Source organism: Hakea prostrata, chromosome 1 (genome assembly GCF_041222555.1).
Source record: "Hakea prostrata isolate BN-2017 chromosome 1, UWA_Hpros_2, whole genome shotgun sequence".
NCBI lineage: Eukaryota > Viridiplantae > Streptophyta > Magnoliopsida > Proteales > Proteaceae > Hakea > Hakea prostrata.
The window spans coordinates 18,484,207-18,496,350 of NC_142600.1; the positions used below are offsets into that span (position 1 = coordinate 18,484,207).

The 12,144-nt window shown below is 37.1% G+C and overlaps 2 non-coding genes and 2 pseudogenes across 2 annotated transcripts; 2 read left to right on the forward strand and 2 right to left on the reverse strand.

Moving 5' to 3' along the window:
* Nucleotides 1-470: 470 nt before the first annotated feature.
* Nucleotides 471-2,346, forward strand: LOC149028034 (E3 ubiquitin-protein ligase PUB22 pseudogene; annotated as a pseudogene).
* A 1,663-nt stretch (nt 2,347-4,009) lies between these two features.
* Nucleotides 4,010-4,089, reverse strand: TRNAL-UAG (transfer RNA leucine (anticodon UAG)). Its single transcript has one exon. It is a non-coding gene; the product is annotated as a tRNA-Leu (tRNA).
* A 3,906-nt stretch (nt 4,090-7,995) lies between these two features.
* TRNAL-UAG (transfer RNA leucine (anticodon UAG)) lies at nt 7,996-8,075 on the reverse strand. The gene has a single exon. It is a non-coding gene; the product is annotated as a tRNA-Leu (tRNA).
* Nucleotides 8,076-9,852: 1,777 nt separating this feature from the next.
* LOC149028037 (E3 ubiquitin-protein ligase PUB23 pseudogene) lies at nt 9,853-11,540 on the forward strand (annotated as a pseudogene).
* The last annotated feature ends 604 nt before the right edge of the window (nt 11,541-12,144 follow it).

A 12,144-nucleotide genomic window follows, 5' to 3' on the forward strand; every position in this document is an offset into this window, starting at 1 on the left:
GCCTAGAAAAATGAAGATGAGCTAGAGAGAAAGCGAGTTTCACTGTGGTTTTAGAGAGAGAAAGTCAAAGGGGCTGGTCAACTAAAGCCTAAAGGATGATCGCCGCCAATCCGTTGAATGCAGTGGATTTTCGTTGTCACCGACAGAACCTACTTGATTCCAAACGACAGAACCTCATACACCATTAAATGAATCTGACTTAGAAGACTTTTTAAATTAATGGGGTTAACTAATTATTTTAGTTTTGCTTTGCTTCGTGCGGCTCGTGCCAACAAAAGCAAAGATAGAACAATAGAAGAGACTTTTTAATTTAATGGGGTTAACTAATTAAAAAAACGAGGCAACACAAGTTGTCATCTCTGAGTATTTTCCGCGTTTGACTTCCTCAATTTTGAATCTCTCACACTCCTACGTTGCTCTGGTATAAAACTGAGTCTTACCTTTTCAAATTTCCTCAAACAGATCTTCACACGACTCTCATCTCTCCTCCTTTCTGGGTTTCCTCTCATTCTGGTTTCATTCATCTCTTAACATTTTGAGCTTCAAATTCTGTTCAATAATGGATAACATTGATATCCCATCTCATTTTCTATGCCCAATCTCTCATGATATCATGAAGGATCCGGTGATTGTGTCTTCCGGAATGACTTACGAGAGAGAATCCATAGAGAGATGGATCTTCTCCAGCAAAAACAGTTCTTGCCCAATGACGAGACAACCCTTATCAGATACAGATCTGACTCCAAACCACACTCTCCGGCGATTAATCCAAGCATGGTGTACTCTCCATTCTTCCCAAGGAATCGAACGATTCCCAACCCCAAAGCCACCTGCCGACAAAGCCCAGATCGTCAAACTTCTAAACGATGGTAAATCCCAGCAACACCAGATGAGTTGTCTCCGAAGTCTCAAATCAATTTCCAATGAAAGCGAAAGGAATCGGAGATGTCTGGAATCTGCAGGTGTGACTGATTTCTTGGCTTCAATCGTAACCAATGAGTCCTCAAACTCTCTGGCTAAAGATGATGATGTTGAAAGCACGAGTAGGAGAGTAATTGATGAAGCGCTTGACATTCTTTATCATCTCCAGATTTCAGAAATTGGCATCAAGAAACTCATCAATATAAATAATGGTGAATTCGTCGAAACACTGATGCGAGTCTTGCAACATGGAACCTACCAGTCTCGTGCGTATGCTATATTCCTTCTGAAATCCATGTTCGAGCTTGCCGATCCAGTCTGTTTGATGAGCTTGCGAGTTGAACACTTCGTAGAGATGGTGAACGTTTTGCGTGATCAAATCTCACAACATGCATCCATGGCTGCATTACAGATCATGGCGGGGATCTGTCCATGGGGCCGAAATAGGATTAAAGCAGTGGAGGCAGGTGTAGTTCCGGTACTGATAGAGATGCTTATTGAGTCAAAGAAGGATCAGAGGAGGGTTTGTGAAATGGTGTTGGTGGTGTTGGATCACTTGTGTAGATGTGCTGAAGGTAGAGCTGAACTGTTGAGCCACGGAGCTGGAATTGCTGTGGTATCCAAGAAGATACTTAGGGTTTCACATATGGCCAGTGAAAGGGGAGTGAGAATACTTTCTTCGATCTCGAGGTGCTCTGTGACTTCAAATGTTCTTCAGGAGATGTTGCAGGTTGGGGTTGTTACCAAGTTGTGTTTGGTGGTTCAAGTGAACTGTAGTGAAAAAACAAAGGAGAAGGCCATGGAGATGCTCAGGTTGCACTCTAGAGTTTGGAAGAACTCATCTTGTGTCCCTATCCATTTACTCTCATCCTATCCATCTTAAGAAATCCATAATCCCTGCTAAGCATTGAGAGAGAGAGAGAGAGAGAGAGAAGATAGTAGTTTTTCGTTTTGTTGTACAGAACTGTAAAGGATCTACATGGAAAGTATCTGTTATTGTGTAACTCCAGACTTCCGTTTTATTGTGGAAGCTTCATTGACGTGATTTGATCGTCTTTTAGAACGTCTTTTCAATAGTTGAAATCGAGTACGATATACATAATTGTGGACAAACAATCTAGGTTAACTAATAGGAAGATTAAACAATCTAGGATGATTCAACGTTTATGTTATTGTCCATGCTGTGTCTTATTTTGTCAAGTGTATAATATAAGTGATTAATTGATGCATTTTATTCTCTATTCTTAATCCAATTCCGATCTCCTATTGGAAAAAGAAAAATCCAGGATGATTCGAAAGAAGCATGGGATTAACGATATAGAGCTAAGGAATAATCAAGAATAAATCGGCATGTTTGATAATATGTTCTTACGTTCATATGATGTTGCAACCGGTAGCAATTACATAGATCTGCATGTTGCAGATTAATTAGAAAATAAAACATAAATTAAGAAGCAAAATAATATAATATAGCCGCCAAAGCAGGCTTTTGGTTTCCAAAAATGGTGGCCACCCACCCACCGTCATTTTCATCTTTCATTGCTGCAAAATCCTGGTTGACAGCTCAAGTGAATTAACCTGTAAAAATGTGCTTGACCAGGTTGGTCGAGTAACAACGCCTTTCACATACCCACCGTTGTTCCATCGGGTTGCGTTTCACCTTTTGATAACTGTACTTTGACTTTGCTCCAAAATCCCGCTTGACGAACAAGGATACAAAAAAAAAGCGGAGGGGGGGGAGAAAAGGGGATTAAATTAGTAAAGCACACCATTTAGATGATCAAAGTAAATTGATGTTTGGGGAATCACTCAAGAATTCTTACCTGTTTTTATTACTGAATTCTGGGCCTTGTGACACTAATCCTAAAGTAACCCAATAAAGCTATGGTTGCTTGTTTCTGACTCGATCCGGATTAGTAGGTTAAGGTTATCATTTAGGAATTGAGTTCTGACCCAACAACATGCCTAGAGTCAACCATGGATAGAGCCCTGTATGTAATATATACATGCATGTAGGGGTTGAAGTAGTCAGACACTGTAATTAACGCAGTAGTGGGTTTTGATAGGTTAGTCAACCTTTTATAGTTGTTGTTGATCGCTGGAGATGAGCAGAGAGAAAGGTAGGGTTGACATGTAATTGAGATTGAGAGATGCAACTGCATGCTTTCAACATAATCTTATCATCTTAGGTTTCGGGCTGAAGTAGCTGAATTTTCTAGTCATGCATGGCTCATGGGGCGGCATAAGTAAGTCTTCCTAACCGCCATATCTCCGCCACAATAAATAACAAACGTATGGATATGAATACCAGAGATCACTGATTTTACAAACTCCACTCTACCAACCTGTGAAAAAAATCTATTCTTTATTTTGTCCAACCACTGGCAGCATTCTTGATCAAGTCACCCTTCCTTGAAGGCTTCCACACCTAGATATTTGGTAGTAAAAGGAGTGATAGGCATGCTCAACAACTCTACGATTTTTTGCTTTCTTTGTTGAGCCATCCTGCCAAGGAAAAGCATGCTTTTCTCTAAACTTTTATGTTGTCTAGAATTAATAATCTTGATACTTTTACTTCTATGTTGTCTAGAATATTGTTAATATTTTTTGAAGAAGCCTAACAAGTTTTCAACATAGGACTCATTTGATAATTCACCAAAAAAAATTTATGGTGTTTCTTGCTTCAAGAAGTAGAAAAATTGGCTGAAAATCATTTAATAATACTGATTGTTTTGCATGATTTTTGCAATATAAATTGAAATTTATGAAAAGTTTTGTTTCGAGAAACATTGTCATAGTTGTTGCCTCTGTTTCTCGAAGCAAAACTAGGTGCTGGTTGGATTTAAAGGAATTGTTTTAGAAGGGGTATTTATGAAATTTGAAAGTCTAAACAATAACAATGACAATTTTTGTAAATTTTAATATAATTTTCAAATTTTCTACTTCCAAAAGTAAGTTCTATCAAACACCTAAAAAGTGTTTAAAAAGTGTTTTTGCTTAAAAAACACTCAAAACTGTATTTGGTGTTCAAGATGCAAAAACATGGGTGAGGAAAAAACATTTTGGACCATACGATAATTAAAATTTTTGACAGCTGTGGGATTTGAACCCACGCCCTTTCGGACTAGAGCCTAAATCTGGCGCCTTAGACCACTCGGCCAAACTGTCATGAATAAATTGAAACCCCTTTACGTATTAGGCATGAGGATATTACAAATATAAGATGAGGCTTTGTCCCTGGCCCCAAGGGGATTTAATCTCTGACCTCCAATTTGGAGGTGTTGATTTTATTACCAACTGAACCACCCTCAAAGTTTATTCATATATTTATCTAAAGCATCATATCATTTCACATTGCATTGGCTAGTTTCATACCATGTTTAGACTTTAAACCCATTAATTATATAAGTTGTTGAGTCAAGACCACCTAACGATGGAGAATCATTATTATAAGATCTTTGACAAATGTGAGTTGAACTCATGATCTCTTCACTAGAAGTCATTGGATATTGCCAACTAAACAATTTTTTGATGGTCAAAAATAATATTTTTTAAATTCATTTATGTAATAAGCTAATCTTGTGAGTTCTCAAATCCTCAATTATTTTTATTCCAATATATTACCTAAAAAAAAATTGTTTGTATTCCAACTATAAAATGGTCAGTTGAACAACCATCTAATTAAAACAATTTCTAAACTGCCAACGATGATAAAGAAGTAAAGAGAAGCATAAGGACCAACGGGGTTGGTCCAAGTGGTAAGCAGCTTGGTTCGCTTAAGCAAGGTTCCGGTATTGAAACTTTGTGGATGCAAAAAAATCCCCGCTGGGAGGCTCACCAACCACAGCGCAGGTCGAACCATCGGTTTATAAACCGGGGTTGGCAAACCAAAAAAAAAAGAAAAAAGAGAAGCATAAGGCCTGACATGCATCAATTAGAGCTAGTTTTGATGGCATAACGTTGAGGTTGTTTAGGTCAGTATTTGAAGTATGAATGTAATTTGCTAGTCTTCCAATTCTATAAGGAGACTAGCAGAGAGGGGGAGTCATATTATAATCTAACTTCTTGTAGAATTCTTATTTTTTTCTATTTAAAGATAATGAAACCTCACCCCGGAAATACGTTAATTGTGGTTTTCTTGCCATGGATGTAGGGTTCACATGGAATGTCGAATCATGTTAATTATTGGGTTCTTATGTGTAAATGTTTATGATAAATTTAATATGATATCAGAATAAGGTTTGATGGATCATCGTCAGAAGTATGCGAAGATCTAGAAAGGAGAACAGGGAATGATTCGACTGATTGGTCAAATGTACGATTCTAGATCTAGAATCTTAAAAGATTTTTTTATCTCTTTTTTTTTTTTTGCGTGCTTGATCGGTGAAAAAACAAGAAAAAAAGGATTTGTAGAGTGATCCGAGTTTGGATCAAGGTTGTTGGAACAAAAAAAAGTTTGGATTGCAAGGTTACCCAAAAAAGAGTAGGCGGTGACAATGGAGTAGCTTGAAATTTTTTTCTTTTAATTTCCCTACTTTTTGTGTGATGATTACATTGAAAATTTTAAGGGAAAAAAATAAATAAATAAAAGTTCCGTTTGGAGAAAAAGACAAAAATAAAGGAATATATTTTTCTGTTTTTGTTATCGAATTGGTTACGTACAAGTTATTTCTACAAGATTTTGTGTGAATGTATTTTGTACGGGGTTATGGTCTTAAAGTTTTTGGTCATTTCAAACTTAGTAGAAGTAACAGATTGAGGTGATTTTGCTCCGTTGGTATTTGATATTGTGGGTTCATATGGAGACCAACGGTCAGATTTTTTAGGTTGATTTTCCCATGGCAAGTTCTTTAGCAATACAACACTCTCTTGGAAAAGTTACATATTTATTGCAGAACTTCATTCAGTCTCATGGTACTACTCTTGCCCTCTCTACTTTCAAAACTCATTTATAGTGGATTCAGGTGCAACTGACAATATGTGTCGATCTACCCATCTTTTATTTGATTTGAGCACTGATAAGTCACAATATTATCATCCTATTACTGTTGCTAATGATACTACTGTCCTAATTCAAGGTCAAGGGAAATTGAACCTATTTTCAACCAAGACTGATACATTATTTGTGCCATCATTATCTGTGAATTTGCTATCAATTAATAAAATTACTCAGAGTTTAAATTGTAATATGATCTTTTCAAAAGACAAAGTAGTGTTCCAAGACAGTTTAACAGGGACAATGATTGGTGAAGGTAGACTGCAGAACGGACTCTATCTGTTAAATCCTAAAGTAGCACCTTGACTTCTATAAGTAATCATGATAAATCTCAACTCTGGCATTGGCATATGGTCACCATTCTGATCGGATTTTAAGATCTTTAAATCCTTGTTTATCTTTTAATTCTACTGGTTGTAATACTTGCCATTTCTCCAAACAACACAGATAACCTTCACTAATTAAACGCCACTAATTCTACTTTTTCTTGTAGTGCACTTTATTGTTATCTTCTTGACTGATTCAATGTTCCAGTCCAAATAAAATTTCTCATCCATACTTTTGCTCGTTTAATAATTATTTAGGGCCACCAATAAATAGCAAACGTATGGATAAGGATACTAGAGATTACTGATTTTACTAACATAACTCTACTAGCCCGAGAAAAAAAGCTAGCTTTTCCAACCTAGCAAGCTATTCTTTATTTTGTCTATCCATTGGCAGCATTCTTGATCAAGTCATCCTTCCCTAAAGACTTCCACACCTAGATATTTGGTAGTAAAAGGAGTGATAGGCATGCTCAACAACTCTACGATTTTTCGCTTTCTCTATTGAGCCATCCTGCCAAGGAAAAGCTTGCTTTTCTCTACACTTTTATGTTGCCTAGAATAATCTTGATACTTTTGCTTCTATATTGTCTACAATATTCTTAATATTTTCTAAAGAAGCCTAACAAGTTCTCAAGATAAGACTCGTTTGATAATTCACCGAAAAACAATTTTTGGTGTTTCTTGCTTCGAGAAGCAGATAAATTGGCCAAAAATTGTTTGATAATACCATTTTGTTTCTCATGATTTTTGCAACATAAATTGAAATTTATGAAAAATTTTGCTTCGAGAAATACTTTAATAGTTGCGTCTGTTTCTCAAAGCAAAACTAGATGTGGGTTGGATTTAAGTTAGCAGTTTTAGAAAGGGTATTTATGAAATTTGGAAGTCTAAACATAACAATCAAGGTACAACTTATCGACAAAATTTGGCGAAATTTCGCTGAATTTCGGTAGATGGCGAACCTAAATGGCCACCAAAACTCGAGAATGCAAGATTTCGCCAATATCTCGGCTTTATCTCGCTATTTTATAGCCGATCTGTCAAAATTTCAACAATATCACCGGAAAATCGTGAACCAACGATACTCTTCCATTTGAAACCCTACAATTCAAGAAAACAAAAAAATCCAACTGTCAAGCAGGAACAGAGACGAAGCAAGAGTGAAAACAAGAGTTTCAACTTTCAACACAGTAGTATGCCTTGATACGGATTATTTTTCACTCTTTCCGTGCAGAGACCTTCTTCGCCTTCTTGAGTTGCTCTGGAATTCCGTCGAACAGCCACGCTAGATTTAAACCCTAAATCACAGTGAAGTTTGAAGAGGGAAGAAAGGGAGGGTTGCATGTGTGGGATAAGCTTGAAGAGAGAAGGAATTGGGTTGCGTGTGTGGTAAATAGGAATTGGGTTGCATGTGATAAATAGGAGTTGGGTTGCATGGCTGACAGCTGACAAGATGGGGGAATTAATGGAAACTTTTGAAAATTGAATTTTGAAAGTAAGTGGGTGTGTGAGATAATAGGAGTTAGGATTTAAATATTTAATTATGGAAATTTGGGAAACGAATTTGAGGAAATTTCAACGAGATTTCTACCGTTTTGACAAGTTGCAAAACAAGTTGCAAAACACGTACCTTGATAACAATGGAAAATTTTGTAAATTTTATTATAATTTTCAAATTTTCTACATCTAAAAACAAGTTTTATCAAACATGGCCTAACAAAATGTTTTTGCGAGGGATAATTAAAATTTTGACAGCTGTGGGATTTGAACCCACGCCCTTTCGGACCAGAGCCTAAATCTGGCGCCTTAGACCACTCGGCCAAACTGTCATGAATAAAATAAAACCCCTTTATATATTACCCATCAAGGTATTACATAATTTAAGATGAGGCTTTGTCCCTGGCCCCAAAGGGATTCAATCTTTGACTTCCTATTTAGAGGTGTTGATTTTTTTTATCAACTGAACCATCCCTAAGAGTTTATTCATATATTTATCTAAAGCATCATATCATTTCACATTGCATTGGCTGGTTTCATACCATGTTTAGACTTTAGACCCATTAATTATATAAGCTATTGAGTCAAGACCACTTATAAAGCTGAACCTTTTCTAGAGAATCCTTATTATAAGATCTTTGACAAAGGTGAGTTGAACTCATAATCTCTTCACTAGAAGCTGTTGGATATTGCCAACTAAACAACCTTTTGATGGTCAAAAATAATATTTTTTAAATAAACATCAAAAACAATATTTTTAAATAAATGTCAAAAACAATATTTTTTTAAATAAAAGTCAAGAACAATATTTTACACCTTCATTTATGTAATAAGCTAATCTTGTGAATTTTCAATTCCTTAATTATTTTTATTCCACCTATAAAATGTTTTCATTCCAATATGTTACTCAAAAAAAAAAATTGTTTGTATTCCAACTATAAAATGGTCAGTTGAACAAACCATTTAATTAAAGCAATTTCTAAACTACCAATGTCGATGAAGAAGTAAAAAGAAGCATGAGGCCTGACGTACGTCAATTAAAGTTGGTTTGGGACTGGTACAATGGTGAGGCTGTTTAGGTCATTATTTGGGTGTCCAAATCCATGTTAACTTCATTACATGATTCATGCACAATTGATGTTTACGTGAGTTTGGATTTTTTTTCCTTATGAGGTAGAGCATTGTGCTTCCTCTTTGCCACACATCTAGAAAGAAAATCCACTTTTGAAGTTTGACAAAATAGATTATAAATAAATATCTTAAGTATATGAATAAGAAATGTCAAGGATCACAATCTTTTATCCTCCAAGATAGAAGACTTCCAAGTCTCCTCATGCATCAAAATGTCTCTCCTAAACCTTCCCTATATGATCAATTAAATGTCATTAGAAATCAAAAATGTAGACAAATTTGGATTTCCTCCACTAGGGTGCATGGTGCACCTAACTTTTTCCTCTCACACAGTTCATCTGACATAGACTCGCAAATGGGTGTTAGAGAAACAGTTGAGTGCACCGTGCACCGTGCACCGCGACCCGCGACCCCCGACCCCGACCCCGGGTGCAAAGGATAGGGATGCGCCTTTACACAATAGGCCAAGGACAGTTGGAATAATCCACGTAGAAAAATAGAATAATGCAAAAAAGCCTAGAAAAATGAAGACGAGCTAGAGAGAAAGCGAGTTTCACTGTGGTTTTAGAGAGAGAAAATCAAAGGGGGTGGTCAACTAAAGCCTAAAGGATGAACGCCCGCCAATCCGTTGAATGCATGGATTTTTAGTGGTCACCGACAAGGACCCTACTTGATTCCAAACGACACAACCTCATACACCATTATATGAATCTGACTTAGAAGACTTTTTAAATTAATGGGTTTAACTAACTATTTTTAGTTTTGCTTTGCTTCGCGCTAACAAAAGCGAAGAGAGCAATAGAAGACTTTTTAAATTAATGGGGTTAACTAATTAAAAAACGAGGCAACACAAGTTGTCATCTCTGAGAATTTCCGCGTTTGACTTCCTCAATTTTGAATCTCTCATCCTCCTACGTTGTTCTGATATAAAACTGAGTCTTACCTTTTCAAATTTCCTCAAACAGATCTTCACACGACTCTCATCTCTCCTCCTTTCTGGTTTCATTCATCTCTTAACATTTTGAGCTTCAAATTCTGTTCAATAATGGATAACATTGATATCCCATCTCATTTTCTATGCCCAATCTCTCATGATATCATGAAGGATCCGGTGATTGTATCTTCCGGAATGACTTACGAGAGAGAATCCATAGAGAGATGGATCTTCTCCAGCAAAAACAGTTCTTGCCCAATGACGAGACAACCCTTATCAGATGCAGATCTGACTCCAAACCACACTCTCCGGCGATTAATCCAAGCATGGTGTACTCTCCATTCTTCCCGAGGGATCGAACGATTCCCAACCCCAAAGCCACCTGCCGACAAAACCCAGATCGTCAAGCTTCTAAACGATGGTAAATCCCAGCAACACCAGATGAGTTGTCTCCGAAGTCTCAAATCCATTGCCAATGAAAGCGAAAGGAATCGGAGATGTCTGGAATCTGCAGGTGTGACTGAGTTCTTGGCTTCAATCTTAACCAATGAGTCCTCAAACTCTCTGGCTAAAGATGATGATGATGAAAGCACGAGTAGGAGAGCAATTGATGAAGCGCTTGACATTCTTTATCATCTCCAGATTTCAGAAATTGGCATCAAGAAACTCATCAATATAAATAGTGGTGAATTTGTCGAAACACTGATGCGAGTCTTGCAACATGGAACCTACCAGTCTCGTGCGTATGCTATATTCCTTCTGAAATCCATGTTCGAGCTTGCCGATCCAGTCTGTTTGATGAGCTTGCGAGTTGAACACTTCGTAGAGATGGTGAACGTTTTGCGAGATCAAATCTCACAACATGCATCCATGGCTGCATTACAGATCATGGCGGATATCTGTCCATGGGGTCGAAACAGGATTAAAGCAGTGGAGGCAGGTGTAGTTCCCGTACTGATAGAGATGCTTATTGAGTCAAAGAAGGATCAGAGGAGGGTTTGTGAAATGGTGTTGGTGGTGTTGGATCACTTGTGTAGATGTGCTGAAGGTAGAGCTGAACTGTTGAACCACGGAGCTGGAATTGCTGTGGTATCCAAGAAGATACTTAGGGTTTCACATATGGCCAGTGAAAGGGGAGTGAGAATACTTTCTTCGATCTCGAGGTGCTCTGCGACTTCAAATGTTCTTCAGGAGATGTTGCAGGTTGGGGTTGTTACCAAGTTGTGTTTGGTGGTTCAAGTGAACTGTAGTGAAAAAACAAAGGAGAAGGCCATTGAGATGCTCAGGTTGCACTCTAGAGTTTGGAAGAACTCATCTTGTATCCCTATCCATTTACTTTCGTCTTACCCATCTTAAGAAATCTATAATCCCTGATAAGCATTGAGGAAGAGAGAGAGAGAGAGAAGATACCAGTTTTTCGTTTAGTTGTACAGAACTGTAGAAGACCTACATAGATAGTATTTGTTATTTTGGAACTCCAGATTTCCATTTTATTGTGGAAGCTTCATTGACGTGATTCGATCGTCTTTTAGAACCTCTTTTCAATTGAAATCGAGCAGGATATACATAATGGTGGATTCCATTGGTTCAGTCCATATATATGTTTTCGTATTCATGGGTTCACCCGAAATTCATTGATTAGACCTTGGTTGAGTTTTTTTCTTTGGTTGACCTTGGTTGAGTTGGGAAAAGATTTGTTAGGTTTTTATTTCTGGGGACTAGGACCTTTATAACCCACACCAGAAGTGTTTTCGGAAATAAGAATATATTTTTCAGTCATTTGATACAGCTTGCTAAATAGTACCGGAAGGCGTGAAGGCGTTTATTGTGATAACTGGAGATAGAGATGATGACAAACAGATCCATTTTGCAAAGATAGGGACTAGAGGTTCATTGAAGATAAAGAAGATGAACCGAAGGAATCTGATCGTTAGGAGTTGATGAAGCAGCAAATGGAAGAGTTCTACTTGAGAGAGTTTTAGTAGGGTTTTTATGTTTGAGAAGCCAAATTCCATATGAATACCTTTATCTAAAATTGTTTCACTCAAACCTCCAACCCAGCGTGCCCAATTTTTGTTAATGTGTCCAAAGTGTTTTCTAAAGCATTTCAATTTATGTTGCAAAAATCAACGCTATTCTAGCAAGAAATAATAAGCAAAATAATATAATATAGCTGCCAAAGCAGGCTACAAGTGAATTAACCTGTAAGCCGCCAAAATAATATAACATACCCACCGTCGTTTCCATCTTTCGGTTGCTGTTTCTACCTTTTGATAAACTGTACTTTGTACTATTGCTCCAAAATCCCGATTGACAATACAAGTGAATTTACCTGT